This window comes from Microcebus murinus, chromosome 28, assembly GCF_040939455.1.
Source record: "Microcebus murinus isolate Inina chromosome 28, M.murinus_Inina_mat1.0, whole genome shotgun sequence".
Classification (NCBI taxonomy): Eukaryota; Metazoa; Chordata; class Mammalia; order Primates; family Cheirogaleidae; genus Microcebus; species Microcebus murinus.
Window position 1 is genome coordinate 8,974,736 of NC_134131.1, and position 12,877 is coordinate 8,987,612.

At 43.7% G+C, this 12,877-nt stretch overlaps 1 protein-coding gene across 1 annotated transcript in view; it reads left to right on the plus strand.

Annotated features, from left to right (window-relative positions):
- Positions 1 to 1,548: 1,548 nt before the first annotated feature.
- Positions 1,549 to 12,877, plus strand: part of CNTN4 (contactin 4) — an 872,298-nt gene continuing 860,969 nt past the window's right edge. Inside the window, exon 1 of the mRNA XM_075998444.1 lies at positions 1,549 to 1,748. The gene's annotated coding sequence lies outside the window, so the exon portion shown is untranslated. The remainder of the gene's footprint in view (positions 1,749 to 12,877) is intronic.

Below are 12,877 nucleotides of genomic sequence, written 5' to 3' on the forward strand. Positions count from 1 at the left end.
TTGCTCAAGGTCAGGAGTTCAAAACCAGCCTGAGCAAGAGCGAGACCCGGTCTCTACTATAAATAGAAAGAAATTAATTGGCCAACTGATATATATATAAAAAATTAGCCGGGCATGGTGGCGCATGCCTGTAGTCCCAGCTACCTGGGAGGCTAAGGCAGAAGGATCACTCGAGCCCAGGAGTTTGAGGTTGCTGTGAGCTAGGCTGACGCCACGGCACTCACTCTAGCCTGGACAACAAAGCGAGACTCTGTCTCAAAAAAAAAAAAAAAAAAAAAAAACAGAAGACAAAACGCAAAGCAAAACTGACACGGTGTGAACTAAGAAGACTGCTGCATGTATTTGTAGGAGTTGGATGCTTGTTTGCTTACTACAGTAGTTTAAAAATAGTTTTCCAGTTAACATCTTTTCCACATAATGGAGATGTCAGGGTAGGTTTGCATGATTGTGTAAACGGTCAGAAGTTGTTTATGCAGCGCTGAGCCGCTGAGTGATGAGCAGGAAGACCTGGGTTCAGCAAAACCCTTGGGGCTTTTTTCCCCAGAGAGAGAAGCCCAGGTCTCTCCTCTCGGGCTTGCTGGAAATGCATTCCAGATGAGTTCTGCTGGGTTGGCTTTCCTCTGCCTGTCAGAGTCACTTTGCACAGTGCCGGTGAGCGGCTGTGGCATCAGCTGCCAATCTCTACGGCTGCCCTGAGGTTTGGAGTTGGGGTGAAGGGAGCCATGTCTGCGAGGAAACGGTGGATTCATACTGTAGTATGTCCATGGTAACGTCACCGCCTAAAGCACACGCTTCTGAATAACAACGCTTTCGATTTGACCCCCCCACACACACCCCAAATCGATCCTTGTACCTATTTTCTCGCAACCGTTTCGTCTCGCACACACACATTCCAGCTTGAAAGCGCGTTGTTGTAAGCGGGTCTCCAGGTCGGCAGCGCTGCCTCTTTGGCCAGTGCCCTGCGCCTAGGGACAGGCAGATAAAACCTTTCCAAAGCCCCCTCTTCAGGCTTCTTAAGTTCAGTGCCCCCCGCACCCCCCCCCCCCCCGTCCTTGTCCCCTGGCTCAGCACTTCGCAGCCCAGGGACAGAAATACTTGTTTCCCTGGCCAGAGCGTCCGAACCGTCCCCTTAATTCCGCGTCTCTCGGAGGCCAGAGGTTTGGGTACCTGGGCAGGTCGCGCCTCCTTGTGCCCCGACACCCAGGTTGCAAAGGAAGGCGACATCGCCTCAGTATCATCTATCTCCCTGGCCGCGGAAGCAGCATCCTCTGCGGGAACCCTCTACGGCCCCCGCACGGGAGCCAGGGGGACGGCCTCCACCGGCCCGGGGCTCAGGCGAGGCGCCCTCACCAGTCTCGCCGCGCGTGGGGTCTGGGGGCCGCGTCCTCGCGTCAGGGCCTGGCAGGTGCTGCGCCCCGGCGCGCGCCTCCTCCAGCCGCGCACTGAGCATGCCCGGCCGGGCTGCGCGCGGGCTCCCGCCCCCCCATCCTGCCCCCAGCCTCCCCCTCCCCCTCCCCGTCCCCACCCCCTCCCCGCGGCTGAGGAGCCGGCAGCCTCGACTCCGGCGCGCCGGGTTTTTCGAGCCGCCGCGAGCGCGGGGAGGGGAGGGGAGCGCCGCACCAGACAGAGCACCAGGTTCAACGCCGGGATTGGTCGCAAGTAGGTAGCTTTCGCCACGACGCCGGGACCCTCGGACTGTGCGGGCGCCGCACCGCAGGCTCGAGCCGGCCCAGCGCGCGGGTGCTGAGGTGAGTGAGGCGCTCGCCGTCCGGGTCCGCTCCGGCTCGGGCGCGCGCAGCCCCGGGCACCCCCCTGGCTTGCGGATTTTGGGGAAAGGGCACGGTCCTCTCCGGCTGCCGGGAGGACAGGGGGCTTGTCTCGGCTCTCCCTCCGGCGGGGCTGGCCAGCGGCTGTGGGGCCGCAGCACCCCAAGCCGGGTAGGACGACAGGGGCGCACCGGCGGGCGCTGAGCGCCCTGAACCCGGGAGGAGGCAGGGCCCCGACGACGCCACAGCCACCCCGCGGCGACCCTTCTTCCCCTTTTTAATCAGAAAATAAGTTTGTTGCGCTTGCGAGGCAGCCACAAAACAAGGAACCCAGCGCCCGGAATGCTTCGGGAACCCTTAAAATCGGCTCCTCCGGCCGCTGGTTCAGGCCGTTTCCCCTGTCAGAGCGCCCTGGCCCCGGGCGCGCGGTTCTGATACTGTTCCCCGGCTGTCCCCGGCCGCAGCCCCGGGTAGAGGAGGGCGAAGTTGGGTTGAGGTTGGAAGAGACTTGGGACTGAGGGGACCAGGGCCCGGAGCTGCGATGGAAGGGGGCGCGTGGACGGGGACAGACTCCGGTTTCTGGAGTGTCCGCCGGGAAGCGCGGGCGGAACGGAGCGAGCCGCCTCGGTCAGGTTCCCGCTCCTGTGGAAAGTACCCGCTTTCTGCTGGGGGAGCCTATAGCGGTGGCATTCATTTCCAGCAACTTCTGGGGAGAGGCGGGTAGAGATCCGTGTTCTTCTGAGAGGCGAAGGCAACCGCCTCGTCTCCTCCCCGGACTCCGCCTGCGAGACGCGCGCCGGGCGCCCCGCGGACGCCGGTCCGCCCGCCCGCCCGCTCGCTCTCCTGGAACGGAGGGCTCTAAACCTCCGTGCGTCTCCTCTCTTTGTGCTTCGTGTGTCTGTTTTACTATTTATGAAAGGTGTGGAGGTGAGGGTAGGAGGACGTGGGTTTCTGGAGGGAGGCTGGTGCAGGAGAACATGTTGCAGCGCAGCGGAGCTCCTGCGAGGAGGCGGCTCCTTCGCGCAACTGGAAGACGAGGCGCCTGGTGGCGGCCGGGGGTCTCCAGATTTGGAGCGGAAAGCCTGGCGCAGAGGTTGTGCAGGGCGAATCAACGGGACTGAGCCCCCTGGGGTGCGTGGTCAGCGTGGAGGAGGGTGCGCTGGTCTCTCGAGGTGTGTAGGACATTTGTTTTGTAAGGGGGAGCTCCCGACAGGAATGTTCGTGGAACTTTTTGTAGTTTTCCCAGTGAAATCAACACAGGGGCGGGGACGTGTTTGCCAGAATAACGGTGCCATTTAATTGCATGGGAAGCTCCCCGCGGCTCGCTGTGGCGGGAGCTGGGTATTATTATAAGGCATAACGCCACGTAGCTGGTTTGTTTGGAGACCTACATAGAATAATTGGGAACGTACTTGTATTTTTGCATTCGAAGTTTATGGTTTTTGTCCTTTAGGGACAGCGCGAAGACTGCAGATTTTTGTGCACGCAGGTCCACGCAGGAGCGTCTCGAGTCGGGTGGATTAGCAAGTTTGTTCGCTCTCTTCTGCCTCTGTCTCTCCCCGAGTGGGTGAGAAAGACTAGTGTGCATCATGAAGGCAGACACCTTGAGGCGATTTTGGTGGCATTCATGAGAAAACTCACATTTGACCCATAAGTTTATTCTTGCTATCTCCATCCTGATTTCATTCAAGACTTTGCGGGAATCCTGCAGTGGGTCACTGGAGTGGATACGATTGCTAAGGATCAAAAACAAGTCCCGTGGGAATATTATGTCTGCTACCTCATAAAACGGCTATAGATTTGTTTGTTTAAACTGGCGTCACTTGTGTTGTCTTGTTGAGGAGAGATCGTCATGATAAGCCTCATTATTTTTCAGTCTGAACCCTGTGAGTTGCTGGGATGGGAAAACTGACCTTTTTAATTAGGGGCTAAGATGCTAAGAGAAGTGAATTGCTGCTTGGAGCTGCATGTCAGAGCCACATGGAAATTTCAACAGAGGTAGATTTCTTTATTTGCAGCTTTTATGACAACACTTTTTCAGTTTCTTTGACCTGGAGGACATTCAAGTCAGTTGGGAGTTAGTTGAGCAACTCTTTTCATAGTCGTTTCATATTGGCAGGTGATTAAGAGTGATTAGTGACCAAACGTTTCAAATGCTATCGGAATTTTTATCATCCACTTATTTTACCTACTTCTTTCTCCTCCTTTTTGTTCAGAAATAAGCTTTATGATTTTCCCCCCTCTAAGCATTAAATCTTTTGGCTGCAGTTTTCCTTATGAAATGTACACAGGGTACCTGTTACTTCAATTTAGGTCTTACAAAATAAAAGTAACTTGACTGTTTAAGCTGCTCAGCAGAAAATTCCCCTTTATGGTTGTGTCTGTTCTACAAAAGTTTGTCTGACAATGGTTTTAACTTGTTGAATTCTTCTCTGTTATGTATGAAGACAGATACAACGTACATTAGTTTCAATCTCTCTTTTTAGGTCTAAAGGAATTAATCTTTTATAAAACTTGCTTTCATATGATTTTAATCCAATTAATCCATTTCACATGATAGGCAAAGGGATGTCTCTGCACACTGACTTGTTATTTTTGTGATTTTGTTTTCCATAATGAAAAATTTTTTTGACAGTCTCACTCTGTTGCCCCAGCTAGAGTGCCATGGCATCAGCCTAACTCATAGCAACCTCAAACCGCTGGGTTCAAGCCATCGTTCTGTCTCAGCCTCCCGAGTAGCTGGGACTACAGGCATATGCCAATGTGCCTGGCTAATTTTTTCTATATATTTTTAGTTGGCCAATTAAATTCTTTCTTTTTTTTGGTATAGACGGGGTCTCACTTTCGCTGAGGCTGGTTTTGAACTCCTGACCTTGAGCGCTAGGATTTCAGGCATGAGCCACTGCATCCAGCCTGTTTTCCATAATGAAATGTTTTAAGCTTGATTAAGGAATCAAGGAAGCAGGATTTATTGCCTAGATTTATTGGTATTCATTTATATATTATTTACTATCAGGACAAAATCTGACCACACATCAATAAAATTTATTTATACATTAAAGATATATACTCTTATATAATATGTACTTATAAAACACAGAAAAATAAACTAAATGATGAATACAGCAAAAATTATGAAACAGGAGTTTTAATGTTGTTTTTATGTATTCCAGTGGATCATGTTGCACAGCCCTGGGGTGTAGACCCCACTTTGGTGATGACTGCTATTGGAGATTTTCTTCTCTCCTTACCTCTACTCTGCTATTTTCTGATTCTGTGGGTGGTTACAAAACTGCTACAATTCTATCTCCTGTAACAGATAGATTAAGCTCAACTGTTTCCCTGTCATGGACTCCTATGTGTAAGGAATGAGGTATAAGAGATGAATGTGCTTAGGAGGCATCATCCTTGATCTCCCAAAGTGGCTATATAAATGATTAATAAAAAGTGAAGGTTTAGTTTAAGGACTAAAGCACCACTGGTCAGGAAGTGAAGAAACTAAGGAGTAAATGACTGAGGAAAGGAAGGACACTTTCCGCATTGTATTATTGTGTGGAGGCTAGAAAAGTCACGGATATTGAAGCAGATTGATCCAAATCTGGCCCTACCATTTATTACATTCACAGTATTAGTCAAGATAGTTCCTTAACTTCCGTGAGCCTTAGTTTCTTTAGCTATAAAATTGGGATAACATCTATTTCAAGACGTCGTGATAGGGATTAAACATGAGAGGATAGGTAAAAAACTTGGCTCTATTAGATTGGATCATTTAACAGCTAGAAAAAATGAATCTAAAAATACATACTGCCTCAGATCTGAAATACATTTATTTCTCATTTGTGTGAAGTCCCAAAATGTATGATCATGGCAGCACTCTTTCAAGGTGTGATTTGGAGACCCTGCTTCATCCATTCCGAGTCCTTGCCATCTTCAGCAGGGTCACCATGCTTATCTGCCTCAAGCCATTGGAAAGAGGACTTGGGAAGATGTTAATTGCCCAGATCGGGAAGTGGACCATGTCACTTTTGCTTGAATCCCACTGGCCAGAACTCAGTTCCATGTGGGTTATCTTGAGATGAGGTAGGCTGGGAAATGTAGTCTAGCTGTGTTAGCCAGGAAGGAGAATAAATGGTTGGGGGAACAGATAGCATTCACAGACATCCTATTACTATGCGTGATAGTTCCACCATGTTTAATAATTGTGACTTGCTTTTCTTTTCCCCACACCCCCTGTTTTTCCTGGCAGAAAAACTGGAACAGATGTAAGAAATAAAATAATAGTAGAAGCAGCGAATACATCTATAGTGGTTACAATTTTTGAGATACTTTTCTGAGCGCTTCACCCTCCTAGATTGGTATTATTCATATCTCTATTGTACACAGGCAAAGAAAAATTAAGTCATTTGTTCAACATAGCTAGTGAATGGCAGACTTGGGATCTGAACCAGGTTTTCTGGTTCCAGAATTGATTTTTTTTTTAACAGCTGCTCTGTACTACTTTTTTGGCTCTTGCTCCAATATTTTTCTTATTTAAGCCATTGGACCACGTTTTTGTTTGTCTATATTAAAAAAGTAAGGAAAATTTAAAAATCCTAAAGAAGAAAAAAGACCACGTCTAATCTTACACGTACTGGATTAGAGATGATGTAGATTTATCTTGAATACCTAGAAGAATCAAGAGCAGATATTTAAGTAATGCTCTTTCATTTCAACAAATTGTCATGATCTGTGCCCTAAATGATTACCTTTCTCTTAAGCATCCATTGTGGGGTAGTCTTGTTCTCCTACTTGCCTACAGCAGTATGCGAGAATAAATTCCTCTCCAATTCTCAGCATAATAAAACATTGTTCCTGGTAAATACACAGCTAAAATAGTCTCTCCTAACTTTTCTTTTGATAAGGCTTTACTCTTCATCAATATCACCAACCCTCAAGAAAGGAAATCCTCCTGTTCTCTCAGTTTTGCAAAACTTTTTTTTTTTTATTTCCTGCATGACTAAAGGGACCTATATCCCAAACCCTAGTGTCTGCTAAAAGAAAATGATTCCTCTTCTTCTCATCTTGTTGTCTCGCACCACTTACATTAGAGAATCTGCCTCAGCTCACCTTTTGTATTTGTCTTTTCTAAAAAAATGCCTGTTATGGTTTTGGTCCCCTGTGGCTGCAGTGGAAATGTGGTCAACAGCAAGAGAGTACTTTTTGCCAAGACAGTTCTTGTTCCAACATTAGTTATTTTTTTCTTCTTGTTCAGAATGTGTTTGTGGCATCTTCACAGTTAATCAATTGGTACATCTTCTCGCCATGGAGGAAGGCATGTGTACTGTACACTTATCAGTCATCTTTTTCCCAAAAGTCCCTGTTCATTTCCACCTGACTTTCCCTGAACCTCGTGACATAAGAAATCTGCCTTATTTTTCTCTAAACTCCTCTTCTTTCCAATGTTCCTCACTTCCACGCCATTTATGTATATGTATGTGTATGTGTGTATTTTTTCAAGCCCCTTCTATGATTTATTTAACGTGGTTGGAGGAATAGAGATGTTTTAACACATTGTTTTCAGACTCCCCATAAGCCAAGTTGCACAGGGAATTTTAGCAAACTAAGAAGAGCTGCTGTAACAAACTATAAATTTTCAGTGACTTAAAAATAACTTTTCCCATCTTTTTAAATATTACCTGGAAATTATTATTTTTTAATTTGATAATATGACAGGGGTGCAAACACTTCGGTTATCCATATTGCACATGTGGGGTAGTTCATTTTTCACAACATAGTTCCTGATTGAGTGGCTTTCCGTGCGGTCATTCAGAAAATCAAGTTCCTTATCCTCTTGTGATTTTTGTCCTCTGCTGTGTCCCTACAGTCCTCATCCTTTAGCCAAGGTAAGGAGTGTGAGGAGGAAATTATCCAGAGAGGTTTTCCAGGAGGTGGTTACAGGCCCAGCTTGGAGTGGTTATCGTGGCTTCTGCCTACACCCTGTTGGGCTGAACCCAGTCACTTGAACATTATTTGCTGCCAGGGAAGCTGGGAGGTGGAGTCTAGCTGAGTGCCTCAGAGAAAAAGAAGGGGTTTGGCAAATAACTAGCCAGACCCTCTCACAGGTTTCCAATGAGTGCATGTGAGAATACCAGCTAATTCCCTAGTTTTCTCTCTAAGGATGGGAAAAGGAGAGTATAGATACTGGTTATTTGCCTGATAAATACCCATTCCCTTTCTTCCTTTTAACTCTTTTAACTCCTTTCCTCTATTACTATCTCATTCTCAGTGCATATGGCCTGGGTGGGACTCCGTTTCCTACTTAAGGATTAGATGGTGCAAAGCGGGTCTTAGCTAAAAGAGCATTGACTCTCCCTGTCCACCATAATTGCTTTCAGAAGAGAGCAAACATGGAGCCCATAGAACCACTGTGGAGCAGGGAGATGATTTGCTGCTTCTCCGTGGCTCTGACTGGGCTGTATGTGTGCCCCTGAACCAGTTCCTGTGGACAAGGCAGCTGGGACCAGGGAGGGTGTCAGCCTGCCTCAGAGGCAGCTGCCCTGCCACCAGAAAGAGAGCTGAGAGCTGCTAGGGGTCACCACATGTTAATGAGATTGAAGCCCGCAGAAGGGAAAGCAGGGGCGTGATGGAGAGAAACTAGCTCAGTCCTCTTACATTGTTTGAGCCCGTTAAACCAGCTATGCCTAAGCCAAGTTTACCTGGTGACTTTATAGCTCTTTGAATTCATAAATTACCCTTTGACTTAAGCTAGTCTGGGTTGGATTTTTATCACTTAAAGTCAATACTAATTTATTTATAGAGGAGAAAAGAAGAAAGAATTCTAGACGGGAGAGGGGATCTCGTTGTTGTTTTTTTTTTCCCCTGAGCTCATTTTACGTGTTGCTTTGGTTCTGCTGCCTAACAATTCCACTTTCTTGTAATAAATCAGACTTCAGTCACCAAACATTTGGCACCCCCCTACCCAGGCACATACATACCTCACTAAATCATAAACCCAAAGTGCTTGTTTTTCCCCAAGCATATCGCTCTTTATAGAGTTATGGAAGGGAAATGGAGGTAAAACCACATGGTCAGGCATAATTCTCTCTTCCTAGATTTACTGTGGTCCCCCGTAGATGATGTTTTCCTATCTAACCCTACTTCCTCACCCCTTTCCTCCCTTAGGCCTGCAGCCCGTCTGCACCAGTCTAGTCAACCAATCCTAGAACTTGCCATAAGATTTTTTTTTCCACGCCTTTGTTTACATTGCCTCTCTGTTTGGTCTACTCTTGCTGTCCTTTTCTACTGTGTTTATTACAGTTTGCACAATGCCCAACTCAAATGTCACTCTGCTAAGCCTCTTTCAATACTACTGAGGCATAAAGAATGGCTCCCTCCTTTGTACATACTCCCATTGTGTTTGTTTCCATGCCACTGCTGTCATGTCTATCATGAGAATGACCAACCCTCCTGTTTTCCCCAGGATTGAGGGGTTCCCAAGATGCTGGACATACAGTTTTAAAACCAAGAAAGTCCTGAGCAAACCCAAATACATTCAGGGATACATTCATTGCCCTGCCTCCTACATTGTAATAGCTCTTATTTCACATGTCACTCAGTACAATGTAAGTTTTTTGAGATAATAGATAAGAGCTCAAAATTTGGAGTCAGAATCTTTACCAGTCCTAAATCCATTTTGTGCTAGCTACGTGATTGTTGAGCAAATTTTCTACCTTTTCTAGGTTTCAGTTTCATCATCCGTTTGATGGGATAATGTGTGTTTTGTAGGGCTGTTCAGATAATCGAAAGACATAATGAATTACATCACTTGGTTGAGTGACAGGCACATCTATAAAATGGGGTAGTACCTTAATGCATAAGAATTTTGTGAAGATTGTATGGAGAACTCCATGCAAAGTACAAGCAGTATAATGCCTAAAGCCTAGTATTGATTATTGCTATTCACCTTTAAGTATTTCTTGCCTAAAACATGGTAGGTGCCAAAAATACAATTAAACTCAGAGAATACATGTTCATGAGCATTAGTGATGTTACCCAGAGTTTGTGATAAGTGGAGCAAATAAGCCAGTGAGAGTGATTAGGAAATATTTGTGATAAAACTTGAACTTGTCTTTGAACTTGTCTTTGAAACTTTAAAAAGTAGGAATTGACTGCAGGATTAGTTACTTTTTAGTTACTATTTTTTGTTTTTTGTTTTTTTTCCCCTTGCTTATTTAAGTCACAGTCAACAATTTTCGTGGTTTAGAAGGAGGAAATATTTTCCATGTTTGGGCAGGGTCAATTTCAGCTCATGACCCTTACAGTGCCTATTTTTCACTATTAATTAAATAAAGGTGGTACGTTTGGGGGAAGGGAATTGGTTTGTGAGTAAATGAGGGTTCGGATAATAGAATCACTACTGATTCCATAATGATTTTGAGTTTAAAAAAATGGATACAAAATTTTCTTTATTCTTACCACAGAAAAAAATATACTCTCTACCTTTGGGCTGAATCTTTGTATACAGAAATATTTTGTACCCTGAACCATTATACTACTGTAAATATTGAGTATTCATTCATGTTGCCTATGCCTTTCAGGTTTGCCATGGAAATTTCCAGCAAGGGCAGGTGTTGCATGTGTGTTTATGCTGATATGGGTCCAGTTTGGACAAGAAGGAAATCAAACAAAAAAAAATGATATGACTCAAATCACCAAGTATATTTTATAAGGCTTGATTCTGGGCACACTGCCATCATTTCAAGTTGTGCAAATTTATATTGTCAACTGTATTATGATGGCTCTTCAACTGTCACATATAAATATGAATATTTTTGTCTTTAGTCACTCCTTTCATTAGGTATTAGCTAGCCTATTGATTCTAGATTCCTTGGAGATTAGTAAATTAATTGGGAGTCCAAGCACTATTGTTATTATATTTAATTGGGTGAATGACATCCTTATAGATATAATGATTGCCTATGTCTAATTCCTGGTAAAAATTATAGTACAAGCATAGTCATCTCAGTATTCTTGGATCTAAGTAATTGGATAGGGGGAGTTGTCTTTAATATAATAATAGTTTTTTTATTTCATTGAAATACCTATAAAATATATTCCTTTCTTGCCTAAACAGGTGACTAAATATAATTTACTTTGTCATGACACAAGATCATCATGAGAAACATAGTATAGTAGTTTAGACTAGAGCATGGGTCTTTGAATCAGACAGACCTGGTTTGAATTTTTGTTCTACTTCTTGCCAGCTGTGGTCTTGAACTTATTCTTACCCTGTTTAAGGCAGTTTTTTAAATTTATAAGATGAAGTTAATCATGCTCACCTTACAGAGATGCTGTGAACAAATGTTCTTATTTAAAGACTTTAGTGTAGCGTGCACAGCATATTCTAGAGTGCTGAGTAAGTTAGCCCAATGCTGTGATCCTTACAATTTATAAAGAACATAGTGTGTATAGATGTTTTATAAATTTATTGAAACAATGAATGTTGCCACATTCCTGTGACGCTGGTCTGTGCAATAGGCTACCATCAGGTGTGATGAGAAGTTGATACCTATGCTGGTGACCCCTGTCTGCTTTCTGCTGCCTTTCAGATTGTCACGTATGATCCCTTGCTTTGGTGAACTCGCCTTTTCTACTTGCTGTTTCTTACTGTTTGTAAACTAAAAAAAAAAAATAAAAATATGCAATATCTCTTCAAATTGCATTCATGGTAAGAGTGAATAGATTCTGAGTGAGACTCTAAAGGGCTCTGTTTTTTTGTTTATTCTACCTCCCACCCTTTTTTTGTGAGAGAAGAGTGGTATGTATGTTTCACATCCATTTTTACTGTTCTCAGTTTCACCTTCCCTACTTCCTGCATGAGGTACTGAGTGGTAAGATGTTACCATACTACAGCGGAAATAGAAAATAACTTGCTTTGGTAATATGGTGACATGCATTTGTGATATGCTTTGCAGAAGAGTCGTGTTTGTGAAGATTCCTCTGTTATAGTTGTGGGATGTTGGCTATCTTACCTGCAGTACAATAAACTTCATCCAAAAGTCTGCACTTGGAATACAGCATAGTCTTTACTGCATAAAGAAGTTCCTTTTATTTCTTTTTCAGCACATTTCAAGGTTTTGTTTACCAGTTACTAGAATCTAACTTAAACTTCCTATTATTTTCCTTTTTTATCCTAATGGCTGGGATTCCAGATACCACAGTAGTTCTAGATACAGTTATGGTGATTGTCACATGCATGTGTATGCACCGTGTAACATGAGGTTATTGTGAATTCATAGTTCCATTAATTCCACTCAATTGTTTCATTAGTAGCAAGTTACCATTATATTATAGTTTATATTAGGTGCTATAACCGAAATAAATACTTTTAAAGACATTACTGTTATTAGAAAAGAATCTTTTTCTATTAATGAATTTTTACAAATTTTAGTAGGTTTCTTATAATGTGGCTCCTTAAATCAGCATATTAAGATAAACTTTTAAGAAAAGAAACATAATATTATACACTCCCAAAAATAATGAATCCCATGTTTTGAATTGAGATTTAGTCTCCACAGATGGAAAACACTATTTTATGTGAGATAAAGGAAAGGCTGTAGTCAGACTTGGTGTTCAGAATAACTAGATGATTCAAATCCTGGCTCTACTACTAGTATATTTAGTACATACTAATGTATATTAATGTTGGTATGTAACATCAGACCAAGTTATTTAACCTCTCTTAGCTTCATTTTTGTCATGCATATAATAGAGATGTTTCCGCAGGGTTGTAAAGAATGAAATGAGTTGATCGTATGGACACATAGCCTAGTGCCAGGCACATAATTAGACCCTCTCTAAAAATGCAGAATTTATCATTATGATCTTACTCTTTTGATGCATTTATTCAATATGACACCTGCATTGTGGATCACATGTGGATGTTAGGATTTAAAAACTTGGAATTTCCTTCTTTTAAACTACTCAATGAAGTGATTTATGTTTGCTCCTGCGCCTTTATCTGCAGGATAGACAATGCAATCTCGCCTCGCTGTGTGGAGACAGAGGAAGGCAACATTTCCATAGTGCGTTGTTTTATGGTTGACTATTACTGCGAGCCACTGTGTCAGAAC